This window comes from Erinaceus europaeus (genome assembly GCF_950295315.1).
Source record: "Erinaceus europaeus chromosome 6 unlocalized genomic scaffold, mEriEur2.1 SUPER_6_unloc_21, whole genome shotgun sequence".
NCBI lineage: Eukaryota > Metazoa > Chordata > Mammalia > Eulipotyphla > Erinaceidae > Erinaceus > Erinaceus europaeus.
In genome coordinates this window covers 571,135-588,592 of record NW_026647127.1, presented here as the reverse complement: position 1 = coordinate 588,592, position 17,458 = coordinate 571,135, and positions in this window count along the sequence as shown.

Here is a 17,458-nt window from a genome sequence, read left to right as displayed (position 1 = left end):
GGACAGGGGGCAAGGGGAAAAGGGGGCATTCTTGCAGAGGAGGGGGAGGGGGCTGGACTGGAGAGTGGGTGGAGCTGGAGGCAGGCAGGTCCCAAGAATCAGGAACTGACAGGGCCAGATACCTGCACCCACCCACTGGATAGCAGCTGCAGCAGACAGAGCAGCATCCCTGGCTTGCCTAGGCCAAGGGCTCTGAGTGAGTCCCTCTGAGGATGAGGAAGGGGAGGGGGAGGGGTAGAGGGAGGGGGAGGAGGGCCGCTGTCAGCAGGCAACGGGGTCTACAGGGGCCTCCACTATGGAGGCCTGTGTCCAGGTGGCTGCCCGCCAGATCCGGGGCAGCTCAGGGCTCCCAGGGCCCTGGGGGGTGTCTGTGGGTTGGGGGCTGTCAGTCAGTCAGTCTGTCTGAGTGTCAGTGCACTTGCTTGGACAGGGGCTTGGCAGCGCTTGGAACCCAGCCCTGGGCTGTCAGATGCCGGCCCCGCCCCCGCACTTGCCCCCACCATGCCCCTAACATCAGAGCCCTGCCCACCTGCTCTGGCTTTTGCCTGGGGCTCTGCCTCTGGTGGCTGGCCACCACCCATCAGATCAAGTTCAGGGTGGGTGTCATGGCTGCTGCCACCACCACTGCCTCCCTAGGGGTCAACTGGGTGGGCGGGGTCCTCGTGGCCTAGCAACCTCTCTAGCCCTCTGTGATGTCCCCGCCCAGGATTCTGTGCGCATGCGCACTGGCACTGGGCAGCCCCACTGTCATGCCACTATGTCAGGCGGCAGCAACCAGACCCCTGGGCCCTGGCACAGAGGGACTGAAGAACGGGAGGACAGCGCTGACCGACGACGGACCTCGGGGCTGGCAGCCAAGAGAGCAAAGGAGGAGGTGCGCCCAGGAGCCATGGAGCCCGGGCTACAGCTACCTACATGCCTGCCTGCCTTGCTGGATGCCGGTATGCTACCTCTGTCCAGGTGGGTTTCTCAGTTCCTCTCCTGTCCTCTCCTGTCCTCTCCTGTCCTCTCCTGTCCTCTCCTGTCCTCTCCTGTCCTCTCCTCTCCTCTCCTCTCCTCTCCTCTCCTCTCCTGTCCGTTCCTCTCCTCTTTTCTCTCCTCAATTCCGGGTGCCCTGATCACCAGCTTGAGCGCTTTTGACATTTAACCTGTGACAGCTGCCCACACCCCCCCTGCACGTCCCTGACGTGACCCAGCTCACAGGCTCACCTGCTCACCCCACCCACACCCACACGCCCCACCACATTCCCTGATCAGCTCCTCTGCCTTATTCAGCCAAACTGCCCAGTTGGCAACGTATCTGTGCAGGCTTGACTGTCTTTATCATTCAAGGTTATATCTCCTTTTGTACTTAGCTTGGTTGATTGTCGATGGATAGTTGGATGGATGGATGGATGGATGGATGGATGGATGGATGGATGGATGGAAGGATGGATGGATGAATGGAAGGATCGAGTGATGCATGGGTTGAATTGATTGTTTTTGTAGAGGCAGAGAGCCATCTAGGGGTACTTGAGACCTCTGGCATAAGAGCCCTAGTCTTCTGTCGAAGGTAAAACATTAACACCTCAATAAATAAATGAATAAATGTATTTAATAAACTGGGTTAAAAAAAACGCGGTGTCTTTTCCCTTTCTGAATATGGTATGCTGTGAGGATCATAATAAGGAAAGCATTGTTCTGAGCAGCCCCTTGAAATATTGGGATATTTCATTTTGCCTTCTTCTTCTTCTACTTCTTCTTCTTCTTCTTCTTCTACTTCTTCTTCTTTTCTTTGCTTTCTATGATCTTGATTTATTTTTTGGAATGGACAGTCAAGAATTGATAGACAAGGGAGGGATAGAGATTTTGAGAACCAGAGAGATACCTGCAGCACATCTGCACCACTTGTAAAGATTTCCCACTGCAGTTCGGAACCAGGGTCTTGAACCCAGGTCCTCCTACAGTTTAACATGACTGCTTAACCAGGTGAGGCACCACCTGCTAAGCTTAATGTGACATTTTTTTAGCAATGAAAAGAAATTCTCTTGGCTAGGTAAGAAATAAATAAAATATAAATAAGTAAATAAAAGTGCTTTTACGTTTACACAGTGGAAACACACACTGGGACATATTCTTGTATATTACTTGTATTTATTTATTTATTTATTTATTTATTGCCACAAGGGGTTATTGCCATAGCGCAGTGCCAGTACCACTAATCCACTGCTCCTATGTTCCATTTTTTCCCCTTTTGCTGCCCTTGTGGCTTGAATATTGTGGCTATTAATAATAGAATTATTGTTGTTGTGATAGTTACTGTCCTTGCGAAGAACAGAGAAAAATGGAAAGAGGAGGTTAAAGAGAGATGGGGGAGTGAAAGATAGGCCCCCTGAAGATCTGCTTCACTAAATAAATAAAGCACATTTTCATTTGACTCAGTAGAAACACAGTGACACGTATACATGTATAATACCTGCATTTTTTATTTATGTATTCTTTATCTATTGATTGATTGATTCACTGATTGATTGCCTCCAGGGTTATTGTCAGGGCTAGGGTCCTGCACCACGAACCCAATGCTCCTGCAGACCATGTTTTCCCCTTTGGCTGCCCTTGTTACCTGAACTTTGTTGTGGTTATTATTATCGTTGTTGTTGCTGTTACTGTCCTTGCATAGGAGAGAGAAAGGGAGAGAGGAGTGGAAACACAGAAGGGTGAGAGAAAGGTAGACCCCTGTAGGTCTGCTTCACTAGATAAACAAAAGTGCATGTACATTTATTTACAAAGTGGATACACCGACACATGTATACATGTATATTCCCTGTATATTTTCTCTATGAGTTTTCATATATATATATATATATATATATATGTATTTATGTATTTATTTATTTATTTATTTACTTATTGCTTCCAGGGTCACTGCTGTTGCTCAATACATATACCTGGAATCCACTGCTACTGCAGACCATTTATTCTCCCTTTGCTGCCCTTGTTGCTTGATCATTGTTGTGCTTCTTCTTCTTATTGTTGTTGTTGTTGTTACTGTCCTTGCATAGGACAGAGAAAAGGGATAGGGGAGGGTAAAGTCAGAGGGGGAAGTGAAAGATAGAGCCCCTGAAGATCTGCTTCACCCTCTGTAAAGCTACTCCCTTGCAGGTGGGGGTCTGGGGGCCATACCACAGATCCTTCTGCCTGTCCCCTCATTTCCTCCACCACCTCTTAACCCTCTGACATTCCGCCCAACCTCCCTGGATTTCCTTTTTACAGCAATATGACCTGTCTATTTTTTGAATCCTCAATATCCTGAGGATCAGTCTTGGAAATAGTCTCATGAGAAGCCACAGGGGGGATCTCTGGAATCTGAGAGCGCCTGGAACAGCAGCTGGGGCTCTAGAGCCAGGGCATAGGTCCATCTACCCATCCACCCTCCACAGAGTCCACCTGCCTGCATCTTGGTATTGCTCCCTCCCTAAAAGATTTTTTTCCCTTGTTTCACTGAGAAACAGGCATCACACAGGAGAGTCAGGCAGTGGGGAAAAAAAAAAAAAAAGCCTTTTTTTTTTTTTTTTTACCCTTCTGATGGACCAGATTCTGGGAAGTACAGGTTTTGAACCTGAAAACGCTGTCTGTCTCTGCCTGTATCTGAGCCCACTGGAGGAGCCACTGCCCCAGGCAGACCTTGTGGGGTGTTGTGGGGTGTTTTCGCCAGTCCTAGGCTTGCACAGCGCACTTGGGATTGGGTTGCCTGACATCCAAATGTTACATTGTAGATTGTTTGCAGTTCCGGCTCCCCATGACATTGGACAGACCCAACTCTTCTGGGTATACCAAGAGAAAATGACTCTTCCCATCCTTAGTGCAAATGGAGTGGAGGGGGAGGGGTGCGATGTGTATGTGTGGGATACTCATGCCCAGTTGTGTGTGAGGGGCCCTGACAGGAGTTAGAAGGGGGTTGAGGGGCATAACGAGACTGTTTGGGGGGCAGGCTGCAGGGAGGGTAGCCCGTGATTAGGTGCATGGCTGTGTGTGCCTGTGGTGGCAGGGCTTTAGGGCAGGTCCCCCTGCAGGATGGTGAAGATGGCAGCTGGGCTGCCACAGGGCCCCCAGGGCTGGAGGGCAGCAGCAGGCTGGCAGGAAAGGAGGCAAACAGTAGATGACAGTTGGGGAGCTGGGGGACAGGGGGCAAGGGGAAAAGGGGGCATTCTTGCGGAGGAGGGGGAGGGGGCTGGACTGGAGAGTGGGTGGAGCTGGAGGCAGGCAGGTCCCAAGAATCAGGAACTGACAGGGCCAGATACCTGCACCCACCCACTGGATAGCAGCTGCAGCAGACAGAGCAGCATCCCTGGCTTGCCTAGGCCAAGGGCTCTGAGTGAGTCCCTCTGAGGATGAGGAAGGGGAGGGGGAGGGGTAGAGGGAGGGGGAGGAGGGCCGCTGTCAGCAGGCAACGGGGTCTACAGGGGCCTCCACTATGGAGGCCTGTGTCCAGGTGGCTGCCCGCCAGATCCGGGGCAGCTCAGGGCTCCCAGGGCCCTGGGGGGTGTCTGTGGGTTGGGGGCTGTCAGTCAGTCAGTCTGTCTGAGTGTCAGTGCACTTGCTTGGACAGGGGCTTGGCAGCGCTTGGAACCCAGCCCTGGGCTGTCAGATGCCGGCCCCGCCCCCGCACTTGCCCCCACCATGCCCCTAACATCAGAGCCCTGCCCACCTGCTCTGGCTTTTGCCTGGGGCTCTGCCTCTGGTGGCTGGCCACCACCCGTCAGATCAAGTTCAGGGTGGGTGTCATGGCTGCTGCCACCACCACTGCCTCCCTAGGGGTCAACTGGGTGGGCGGGGTCCTCGTGGCCTAGCAACCTCTCTAGCCCTCTGTGATGTCCCCGCCCAGGATTCTGTGCGCATGCGCACTGGCACTGGGCAGCCCCACTGTCATGCCACTATGTCAGGCGGCAGCAACCAGACCCCTGGGCCCTGGCACAGAGGGACTGAAGAACGGGAGGACAGCGCTGACCGACGACGGACCTCGGGGCTGGCAGCCAAGAGAGCAAAGGAGGAGGTGCGCCCAGGAGCCATGGAGCCCGGGCTACAGCTACCTACATGCCTGCCTGCCTTGCTGGATGCCGGTATGCTACCTCTGTCCAGGTGGGTTTCTCAGTTCCTCTCCTGTCCTCTCCTGTCCTCTCCTGTCCTCTCCTGTCCTCTCCTGTCCTCTCCTGTCCTCTCCTCTCCTCTCCTCTCCTCTCCTCTCCTGTCCGTTCCTCTCCTCTTTTCTCTCCTCAATTCCGGGTGCCCTGATCACCAGCTTGAGCGCTTTTGACATTTAACCTGTGACAGCTGCCCACACCCCCCCTGCACGTCCCTGACGTGACCCAGCTCACAGGCTCACCTGCTCACCCCACCCACACCCACACGCCCCACCACATTCCCTGATCAGCTCCTCTGCCTTATTCAGCCAAACTGCCCAGTTGGCAACGTATCTGTGCAGGCTTGACTGTCTTTATCATTCAAGGTTATATCTCCTTTTGTACTTAGCTTGGTTGATTGTCGATGGATAGTTGGATGGATGGATGGATGGATGGATGGATGGATGGATGGATGGAAGGATGGATGGATGAATGGAAGGATCGAGTGATGCATGGGTTGAATTGATTGTTTTTGTAGAGGCAGAGAGCCATCTAGGGGTACTTGAGACCTCTGGCATAAGAGCCCTAGTCTTCTGTTGAATGTAAAACATTAACACCTCAATAAATAAATGAATAAATGTATTTAATAAACTGGGTTAAAAAAACGCGGTGTCTTTTCCCTTTCTGAATATGGTATGCTGTGAGGATCATAATAAGGAAAGCATTGTTCTGAGCAGCCCCTTAAAATATTGGGATATTTCATTTTGCCTTCTTCTTCTTCTACTTCTTCTTCTTCTTCTTCTTCTACTTCTTCTTCTTTTCTTTGCTTTCTATGATCTTGATTTATTTTTTGGAATGGACAGTCAAGAATTGATAGACAAGGGAGGGATAGAGATTTTGAGAACCAGAGAGATACCTGCAGCACATCTGCACCACTTGTAAAGATTTCCCACTGCAGTTCGGAACCAGGGTCTTGAACCCAGGTCCTCCTACAGTTTAACATGACTGCTTAACCAGGTGAGGCACCACCTGCTAAGCTTAATGTGACATTTTTTTAGCAATGAAAAGAAATTCTCTTGGCTAGGTAAGAAATAAATAAAATATAAATAAGTAAATAAAAGTGCTTTTACGTTTACACAGTGGAAACACACACTGGGACATATTCTTGTATATTACTTGTATTTATTTATTTATTTATTTATTTATTGCCACAAGGGGTTATTGCCATAGCGCAGTGCCAGTACCACTAATCCACTGCTCCTATGTTCCATTTTTTCCCCTTTTGCTGCCCTTGTGGCTTGAATATTGTGGCTATTAATAATAGAATTATTGTTGTTGTGATAGTTACTGTCCTTGCGAAGAACAGAGAAAAATGGAAAGAGGAGGTTAAAGAGAGATGGGGGAGTGAAAGATAGGCCCCCTGAAGATCTGCTTCACTAAATAAATAAAGCACATTTTCATTTGACTCAGTAGAAACACAGTGACACGTATACATGTATAATACCTGCATTTTTAATTTATGTATTCTTTATCTATTGATTGATTGATTCACTGATTGATTGCCTCCAGGGTTATTGTCAGGGCTAGGGTCCTGCACCACGAACCCAATGCTCCTGCAGACCATGTTTTCCCCTTTGGCTGCCCTTGTTACCTGAACTTTGTTGTGGTTATTATTATCGTTGTTGTTGCTGTTACTGTCCTTGCATAGGAGAGAGAAAGGGAGAGAGGAGTGGAAACACAGAAGGGTGAGAGAAAGGTAGACCCCTGTAGGTCTGCTTCACTAGATAAACAAAAGTGCATGTACATTTATTTACAAAGTGGATACACCGACACATGTATACATGTATATTCCCTGTATATTTTCTCTATGAGTTTTCATATATATATATATATATATATATATATATATATGTATTTATGTATTTATTTATTTATTTATTTACTTATTGCTTCCAGGGTCACTGCTGTTGCTCAATACATATACCTGGAATCCACTGCTACTGCAGACCATTTATTCTCCCTTTGCTGCCCTTGTTGCTTGATCATTGTTGTGCTTCTTCTTCTTATTGTTGTTGTTGTTGTTACTGTCCTTGCATAGGACAGAGAAAAGGGATAGGGGAGGGTAAAGTCAGAGGGGGAAGTGAAAGATAGAGCCCCTGAAGATCTGCTTCACCCTCTGTAAAGCTACTCCCTTGCAGGTGGGGGTCTGGGGGCCATACCACAGATCCTTCTGCCTGTCCCCTCATTTCCTCCACCACCTCTTAACCCTCTGACATTCCGCCCAACCTCCCTGGATTTCCTTTTTACAGCAATATGACCTGTCTATTTTTTGAATCCTCAATATCCTGAGGATCAGTCTTGGAAATAGTCTCATGAGAAGCCACAGGGGGGATCTCTGGAATCTGAGAGCGCCTGGAACAGCAGCTGGGGCTCTAGAGCCAGGGCATAGGTCCATCTACCCATCCACCCTCCACAGAGTCCACCTGCCTGCATCTTGGTATTGCTCCCTCCCTAAAAGATTTTTTTCCCTTGTTTCACTGAGAAACAGGCATCACACAGGAGAGTCAGGCAGTGGGGGAAAAAAAAAAAAAAAGCCTTTTTTTTTTTTTTTTTACCCTTCTGATGGACCGGATTCTGGGAAGTACAGGTTTTGAACCTGAAAACGCTGTCTGTCTCTGCCTGTATCTGAGCCCACTGGAGGAGCCACTGCCCCAGGCAGACCTTGTGGGGTGTTGTGGGGTGTTTTCGCCAGTCCTAGGCTTGCACAGCGCACTTGGGATTGGGTTGCCTGACATCCAAATGTTACATTGTAGATTGTTTGCAGTTCCGGCTCCCCATGACATTGGACAGACCCAACTCTTCTGGGTAAACCAAGAGAAAATGACTCTTCCCATCCTTAGTGCAAATGGAGTGGAGGGGGAGGGGTGCGATGTGTATGTGTGGGATACTCATGCCCAGTTGTGTGTGAGGGGCCCTGACAGGAGTTAGAAGGGGGTTGAGGGGCATAACGAGACTGTTTGGGGGGCAGGCTGCAGGGAGGGTAGCCCGTGATTAGGTGCATGGCTGTGTGTGCCTGTGGTGGCAGGGCTTTAGGGCAGGTCCCCCTGCAGGATGGTGAAGATGGCAGCTGGGCTGCCACAGGGCCCCCAGGGCTGGAGGGCAGCAGCAGGCTGGCAGGAAAGGAGGCAAACAGTAGATGACAGTTGGGGAGCTGGGGGACAGGGGGCAAGGGGAAAAGGGGGCATTCTTGCGGAGGAGGGGGAGGGGGCTGGACTGGAGAGTGGGTGGAGCTGGAGGCAGGCAGGTCCCAAGAATCAGGAACTGACAGGGCCAGATACCTGCACCCACCCACTGGATAGCAGCTGCAGCAGACAGAGCAGCATCCCTGGCTTGCCTAGGCCAAGGGCTCTGAGTGAGTCCCTCTGAGGATGAGGAAGGGGAGGGGGAGGGGTAGAGGGAGGGGGAGGAGGGCCGCTGTCAGCAGGCAACGGGGTCTACAGGGGCCTCCACTATGGAGGCCTGTGTCCAGGTGGCTGCCCGCCAGATCCGGGGCAGCTCAGGGCTCCCAGGGCCCTGGGGGGTGTCTGTGGGTTGGGGGCTGTCAGTCAGTCAGTCTGTCTGAGTGTCAGTGCACTTGCTTGGACAGGGGCTTGGCAGCGCTTGGAACCCAGCCCTGGGCTGTCAGATGCCGGCCCCGCCCCCGCACTTGCCCCCACCATGCCCCTAACATCAGAGCCCTGCCCACCTGCTCTGGCTTTTGCCTGGGGCTCTGCCTCTGGTGGCTGGCCACCACCCGTCAGATCAAGTTCAGGGTGGGTGTCATGGCTGCTGCCACCACCACTGCCTCCCTAGGGGTCAACTGGGTGGGCGGGGTCCTCGTGGCCTAGCAACCTCTCTAGCCCTCTGTGATGTCCCCGCCCAGGATTCTGTGCGCATGCGCACTGGCACTGGGCAGCCCCACTGTCATGCCACTATGTCAGGCGGCAGCAACCAGACCCCTGGGCCCTGGCACAGAGTGACTGAAGAACGGGAGGACAGCGCTGACCGACGACGGACCTCGGGGCTGGCAGCCAAGAGAGCAAAGGAGGAGGTGCGCCCAGGAGCCATGGAGCCCGGGCTACAGCTACCTACATGCCTGCCTGCCTTGCTGGATGCCGGTATGCTACCTCTGTCCAGGTGGGTTTCTCAGTTCCTCTCCTGTCCTCTCCTGTCCTCTCCTGTCCTCTCCTGTCCTCTCCTCTCCTCTCCTCTCCTCTCCTCTCCTCTCCTGTCCGTTCCTCTCCTCTTTTCTCTCCTCAATTCCGGGTGCCCTGATCACCAGCTCGAGCGCTTTTGACATTTCACCTGTGACAGCTGCCCACACCCCCCCTGCACGTCCCTGACGTGACCCAGCTCACAGGCTCACCTGCTCACCCCACCCACACCCACACGCCCCACCACATTCCCTGATCAGCTCCTCTGCCTTATTCAGCCAAACTGCCCAGTTGGCAACGTATCTGTGCAGGCTTGACTGTCTTTATCATTCAAGGTTATATCTCCTTTTGTACTTAGCTTGGTTGATTGTCGATGGATAGTTGGATGGATGGATGGATGGATGGATGGATGGATGGATGGATGGAAGGATGGATAGATGGAAGGATCGAGTGATGCACAGGTTGAATTGATTGGTTTTGTAGAGGCAGAGAGCCATCTAGGGGTACTTGAGACCTCTGGCATAAGAGCCCTAGTCTTCTGTCGAATGTAAAACATTAACACCTCAATAAATAAATGAATAAATGTATTTAATAAACTGGGTTAAAAAAAAACGCTGTGTCTTTTCCCTTTCTGAATATGGTATGCTGTGAGGATCATAATAAGGAAAGCATTGTTCTGAGCAGCCCCTTGAAATATTGGGATATTTCATGTTGCCTTCTTCTTCTTCTTCTTCTTCTTCTTCTTCTTCTTCTTCTTCTTCTACCTCTTTTTTTTTTCTTTGCTTTCTGTTATCTTGAATTATTTTTTGGAATGGACAGTCAAGAATTGAGAGACAAGGAGGGATAGAGATTTTGAGAGCCAGAGAGATACCTGCAGCACATCTGCACCACTTGTAAAGATTTCCCACTGCAGGTCGGAACCAGGGTCTTGAACCCAGGTCCTCCTACAGTTTAACATGAGTGCTTAACCAGGTGAGGCACCACCTGCTAAGCTTAATGTGACATTTTTTTTAGCAATGAAAAGAAATTCTCTTGGCTAGGTAAGAAATAAATAAAATATAAATAAGTAAATAAAAGTGCTTTTACGTTTACACAGTGGAAACACACACTGGGACATATTCTTGTATATTACTTGTATTATTTATTTATTTATTTATTTATTGCCACAAGGGGTTATTGCCATAGCGCAGTGCCAGTACCACTAATCCACTGCTCCTATGTTCCATTTTTTCCCCTTTTGCTGCCTTTGTGGCTTGAATATTGTGGTTATTAATAATATTATTATTGTTGTTGTGATAGTTACTGTTCTTGCGGAGAACAGAGAAAAATCGAAAGAGGAGGTTAAAGAGAGATGGGGGAGTGAAAGATAGGCCCCCTGAAGATCTGCTTCACTAAATAAATAAAGCACATTTTCATTTGACTCAGTAGAAACACAGAGACACATATACATGTATAATACCTGCATTTTTTATTTATGTATTCTTTATCTATTGATTGATTGATTGACTGGTTGATTGCCTCCAGGGTTATTGTCAGGGCTAGGGGCCTGCACCACGAACCCACTGCTCCTGCAGACCATGTTTTCCCCTTTGACTGCCCTTGTTGCCTGAACTTTGTTGTGGCTATTATTATCGTTGTTGTTGCTGTTACTGTTCTTGCATAGGACAGAGAGAAAGGGAGAGAGGAGTGGAAACACAGAAGGGTGAGAGAAAGGTAGACCCCTGCAGGTCTGCTTCACTAGATAAACAAAAGTGCATGTACATTTATTTACAAAGTGGATACACCGACACATGTATACATGTATATTACTTGTATATTTTCTCTATGAGTTTATATATATATATATATATATATATATATATATATATATATTGCTTCCAGGGTCACTGCCAGTGCTCGATACATATACCTGGAATCCACTGCTCCTGCAGACCATTTATTCTCCTTTTCCTGCCCTTGTTGCCTGATCATTGTTGTGCTTCTTCTTATTATTGTTGTTGTTGTTACTGTCCTTGCATAGGACAGAGAGAAAGGGATAGGGGAGGTGAAAGTCTACTGGGAAGTGAAAGATAGAGCCCCTGAAGATCTGCTTCACCCCCAGTAAAGCTACTCCCCTGCAGGTGGGGGTCTGGGGGCCATACCGCAGATCCTTCTGCCTTTCCCCTCGTTTCCTCCACCACCTCTTAACCCTCTGACATTCCGCCCAACCTCCTTGGATTTCCTTTTACAGCAATATGACCTGTCTATTTTCTGAATCCTCAATATCCTGAGGATCAGTCTTGGTAATAGTCTCATGAGAAGCCACAGGGGGATCTATGGAATCTGAGAGCGCCTGGAACAGCAGCTTGGGCTCTAGTTCCAGGGCATGGTCCATCTACCCATCCACCCTCCACAGAGTCCACCTGCCTGCATCTTGGTCCTGCTCCCTCCCAAAAAGATTTTTTCCCTTGTTTCACTGAGAAACAGGCATCACACAGGAGAGTCAGGCAGTGGGGATAAAAAAAGCCTTTTTTTTTTTTTTTTTACCCTACTGATGGACCAGCTTCTGGGAGTACAGGTTTTGAAACTGAAAACGCTGTCTGCCTCTGCCTGTCTCTGAGTCCACTGGAGGAGCCACTGCCCCAGGCAGTCCTTGTGCTCAGAGTGGGGTGTTTTCGCCAGTCCTAGGCTTGCACAGCGCACTTGGGATTGGGTTGCCTGAGATCCAAATGTTACATTGTAGATTGTTTGCAGTTCCGGCTCCCCAGGACATTGGACAGACCCAACTCCTCTGGGGATACCCAGAGAAAAAGACTCTTCCCATCCTTAGTGCAAATGGAGTGGAGTGGGAGGGGAGAGATGTGCATGTGTGGGATACTCATGCCCAGGTGTGTGTGAGGGGCCCTGACAGGGGTTAGAAGGGGGTTGAGGGGCAGAAGGAGACTGTTTGGGGGGCAGGCTGCAGGCAGGGGAGCCCCTGAATAGGTGCAGGGCTGTGTGTGCCTGTGGTGGCAGGGTGTTAGGGCAGGTCCCCTGCAGGATGGTGAAGATGGCAGCTGGGCTGCCCCAGGGCCCCCAGGGCTGGAGGGCAGCAACAGGCTGGCAGGAAAGGAGGCAAACAGTAGATGACAGTTGAGGAGCTGGGGAACAGGGGGCAAGGGGAAAAGGGGGCATCCTTGCGGAGGAGGGGGAGGCGGCTGGACTGGAGAGTGGGTGGAGCTGGAGGCAGGCAGGTCCCAAGAATCAGGAACTGACAGGGCCAGATACCTGCACCCACCCACTGGATAGCAGCTGCAGCAGCCAGAGCAGCAGCCCTGGCTTGCCTAGGCCAAGGGCCCTGAGTGAGTCCCTCTGAGGATGATGAAGGGGAGCAGGAGGGGTGGAGGGAGGGGAGGAGGGCTGCTGTCAGCAGGCAAGGGGGGTCTACAGGGGCCTCCACTATGGAGGCCTGTGTCCAGGTGGCTGCCTGCCAGATCCGGGGCAGCTCAGGGCTCCCAGGGCCCTGGGGGGTGTCTGTGGGTTGGGGGCTGTCAGTCAGTCAGTCTGTCTGTGTGTCAGTGCACTTGCTTGGACAGGGGCCTGGCGTCCCTTGGACCCCAGCCCTGGGCTGTCAGATGCCGGCCCCGCCCCCGGACACGCCCCCACCGTGCCCCTGGCCTCAGAGCCCTGCCCACCTGCGCTGGCTTTGGCCTGGGGCTCTGGCTCTGGTGGCTGGCCACCACCCCTTAGATCAAGTTCAGGGTGGGTGTCATGGCTGCTGCCACCACCACTGCCTCCCTAGGGGTCAACTGGGTGGGCGGGGTTCTTGTGGCCTAGCAACCTCTGGAGCCCTCTGTGATGTCCCCCCCCCCCAGGATTCTGTGCGCATGTGCACTGGCACTGGGCAGCCCAACTGTCCTGCCACTATGTCAGGCGGCAGCAACCAGACCCCTGGGCCCTGGCACAGAGGGAAGGAAGAACGGGAGGACAGCGCTGACCGACGACGGACCTTGGGGCTGGCAGCCAAGAGAGCAAAAGAGGAGGTGCGCCCAGGAGCCAGGGAGCCCGGGCTACAGCTACCTACATGTCTGCCTGCCTTGCTGGATGCCGGTATGCTACCTCTGTCCAGGTGGGTTTCTCAGTTCCTCTCCTGTCCTCTCCTGTCCTCTCCTCTCCTCTCCTCTCCTGTCCGCTCCTCTCCTCTTTTCTCTCCTCACTTCCGGGTGCCCTGATCACCAGCTTGAGCGCTTTTGACATTTAACCTGTGACAGCTGCCCACACCCCCCCTGCGCGTCCCTGATGTGACCCAGCTCACAGGCTCACCTGCTCACCCCACCCACACCCACACACCCCACCACATTCCCTGGATCAGCTCCTCTGCCCTCTTCAGCCAAACTGCCCAGTTGGCAACGTATCTGTGCAGGCTTGACTGTCTTTATCATTCAAGGTTATATCTCCTTTTGTACTTAGCTTGGTTGATTGGTGGATGGGCGGGGTCCTCCTGACCTAGCAACCTCTCCAGTCCTCTTTGATGCCCCCCCCCAGGATTCTTGCGCACGCGCACTGACACTGGGCAGACCAACTGCCCTGTCACTAGGTTCAGGCGGCAGCGCCCAGACTCCTGGGCCCTGGCACAGAGGGACGGAAGGACTGGAGGACAGCGCTGACCGATGACAGACCTCGGGGCTGTCAGCCAAGGGAGCAAAGGAGGAAGTGCACCAGGGAGCCAGGGTGCCCAGGCCACAGCTGCCTGGATGCCTGCCTGCCTTGCTGGATGCCTGTATGCTACCTCTGTCCAGGTGGGTTTCTCAGTTCCTCTCCTCTCCTCTCCTCTCCTCTCCCCTCCTCTCATCTCGTCTCCTCTCCTCTTGTCTGTCCTCTCTTCTGGGTACCCTGCTCTCCAGCTTGATCGCTTCTGACATTTCTCCTGTAACCGCTGCCCGCACCAACCCCTCCGTTCACCTGATGTGACCCAGCTCACAGGCTCACCTGCTCACCCCACCCACACCCTCACCCCCCACCTCATTCCCTGGATCAGCTCCTCTGCCCTATTCAGCCAAACTGGCCACTTGGGAATGTATCTGTGCAGGCTTGACTGTCTATCATTCAAGGTTATATCTCCTTTTGTACTTAGCTTGGTTGATTGGTGGATGGATAGTTGGATGGATGGATGGATGGATAGATGGATGGATAGATGGATGGATGGATGGATGGATGAAACGATGCACGGATTGATTGATTGGTTTGGTAGAGGCAGAGAGCCATCTAGGGGTACTTGAGACCTTTGGCATCAGAGCCCTAGTCTGCTGTCGAATGTAAAACATTAACTGCTCAATAAATAAATGAATAAATCAATAAAATAAACTGGGTCAACAAAAAACACGGTGTCTTTGGGCTTTCTGGATATGGTATGCTGTGACGATCTTAATAAGGAAAGCATTGTCCAAAGCAGCCCCTTGAAATGTTGGGATATTTCATTTTCTCTTCTTCTTCTTCTTTTGTTTCTTTGCTTTCTATTATCTTGATTTATTTTTTGGAATGGACAGTCAGGAATCGAGAGGGAAGGGAGGGTTAGAGATTTTGAGAACCAGAGAGACACGTGCAGCACTTCTGCACCACTTGTAAAGATTTCCCCCTGCAGGTGGGGACCAGGGTCTTGAACTCGGGTCCTCCTACAGTGTAACATGAGTGTTTAACCAGGTGAGGCACCACCTGCTACCCATAATGTGACAGTTGTTTTAGCAATGAAAAGAAATTTTCTTGGCTAGGTAAGAAATAAATAAAATATAAATAAATAAATAAAAGTGCTTTTACATTTACACAGTGGATACACACACTCCGACATATTCATGTATATTACCTGTACTATTTATTTATTTATTGCCACAAGGGGTTATTGCCACAGCTCAGTGCCAGCACCTTGAATCCACTGCTCCTATGTTCCATTTTTCCCCTTTTTGCTGTCCTTGTTGCTTGATTATTGTGGTTATTAACATTATTATTGTTGTTGTTGTTGTTGTGATGGTTACTGTCCTTGTGGAGGACAGAGAAAAATGTAGAGAGGAGGGGAAAGAGAGATGGGGGAGAGAAAGATAGGCCCCCTGAAGATCTGCTTCACTAAATAAATAAAACACTGACATTTTACTCAGGAGAAACACAGAGAAATGTATACATGTATATTACCTGTATTTTTTACTTATGTATTCTTTATCTGTTTATTTATTTATTTATGTATTTATCCATTTATTGCCTCCAGGGTTATTGTCAGGGCTAGGGGCCTGCACCAGGAATCCACTGCTCCTGCAGACCACTTTTTCCCCTTTGGCTGCCCTTGTTGCCTGATCTTTGTTGTGGTTATTATTATTTTTGTTGTTATTGTTACTATCCTTGCATAGGACAGAGAGAAAGGGAGAGAGGAGTGGAAAGGCAGAGGGGGGAGAGAAAGGTAGACCCCTGCAGGTCTGCTTCACTAGATAAACAAAACGTGCATGTATATTTATTTACAAAGTGGATACAAGGACACATGTATACATGTATATTACCTGTATATTTTCTCTATGTATATATATATATATTTATTTATTTATTGCTTCCAGGGTTATTGCCAGTGCTCGGTGCCTGTACCAGGAATCAACTGCTCCTGCAGACCATTTATTCTCCTTTTGCTGCCCTTGTTGCTAGATCATTGTTGTGGTTCTTCTTCTTATTGTTGTTGTTGTTACTGTCCTTGCATACGACAGAGAGAAAGGGAGAGGGGAGGGGAAAGGCAGAAGGGGAGAGAAAGATAGACCCCCTAAAGATCTGCTTCACTTGCTGTAAAGAGACTGTCCTGCAGGTGGGGGTCTGGGGGCCATTCCCTGGATTCTTCCTCCTGCTCCCTTGTTTCCTGCCACCACCACTTAACCCTCTGAGATACTGCCCAACCTCCCTGGATTTCCTTTTGACAGCAATATGACCTGTCTATTTTTTGAATCCTCATTATCCTGAGGATCAGTCCTCGAAATAGTGTCATGAGAAGCCACAGGGGGATCTCTGGAATCAGAGAGCGCCTGGAACAGCAGCTGGGGCTCTGGAGCCAGGGCATGGGGCACCTACCCATCCACCCTCCACGGAGTCCACCTGCCTGCATCTTGGTCCTGCTCCCTCCCAAAAAGATTTTTTCCCTTGTTTCACTGAGAATCAGGCAGGCAGCACTAATTAAAAAAAAAAAAATAAATAAATAAAAGCGGTTGTATTTTTTTTTTTTTTTTTACCCTTACTGAAGGACCAGCTTCTGGGAAGTACAGGTTTTGAACCTGAAAACTCTGTCTGCCTGTCTCTGAGTCCACAGGAGGAGCCACTGCCCCAGCCAGACCTTGTGTTCAGAGTGGGGTGTTTTCGCCAGTCCTAGGCTTGCACAGAGCACTTGGGACTGGGTGGCCTGAGGCCCAAATGTTACAATGTAGATTTTTTGTTTACAGTTCCGGCTCCCCAGGACATTGGCCAGACCCAACTCCCTCTGGGACACCCAGAGGAAAAGATTCTTCCCATCCTTAGTGCAAATGGAGTGGAGGGGGAGGGGAGAGAGGTGCATGTGTGGGCTGCTCATGCCCAGGTGTGTGTGTGGGGCCATGGCAGGGGTTTGAAGGGGGTTGAGGGGCAGAAGGAGACTGTTTGGGGGGCAGGCTGCAGGCAGGGGAGCCCCTAAATAGGTGCAGAGTTGTGTGTGTGTGGGTGTGGTGGCAGGGGGTTAGGGCTGGTCCCCTTGCTGGATGGTGAGATGGCAGCTGGGCTGGCCCAGGGTCCCCAGGGCTGGAGGGCAGCAGCAGGCTGGCAGGAAAGGAGCGCAGGGAGGCACACAGTAGATGACTGTTGGGGAGCTGGGGGACAGGGGGCAAGGGGAAAAGGGGGCATCCTTGCGGAGGGGGAGAGGGCTGGACTGGAGAGTGGGTGGAGCTGGAGGCACTCAGGTCCTCAGAAGAATCAGGGACTGACAGGACCAGATACCTGCACCCACCCACTGGATAGCAGCTGCAGCAGCCAGAGCCAGCAGCCCTGAGTGAGTCCCTCTGAGGGACTTATCTTTTAATTACTAACTCTAGCTCAATTCCCACACTGGCCATAGGTTTTACTGCTAATGCGAAAGGAGTATAGTAAAGCCAGCAGTCCCTGACTCCTGTGACTTGCCTTTGGGACCCATAGCAGCTCTTGGGTCGCTTGAGGGGCACC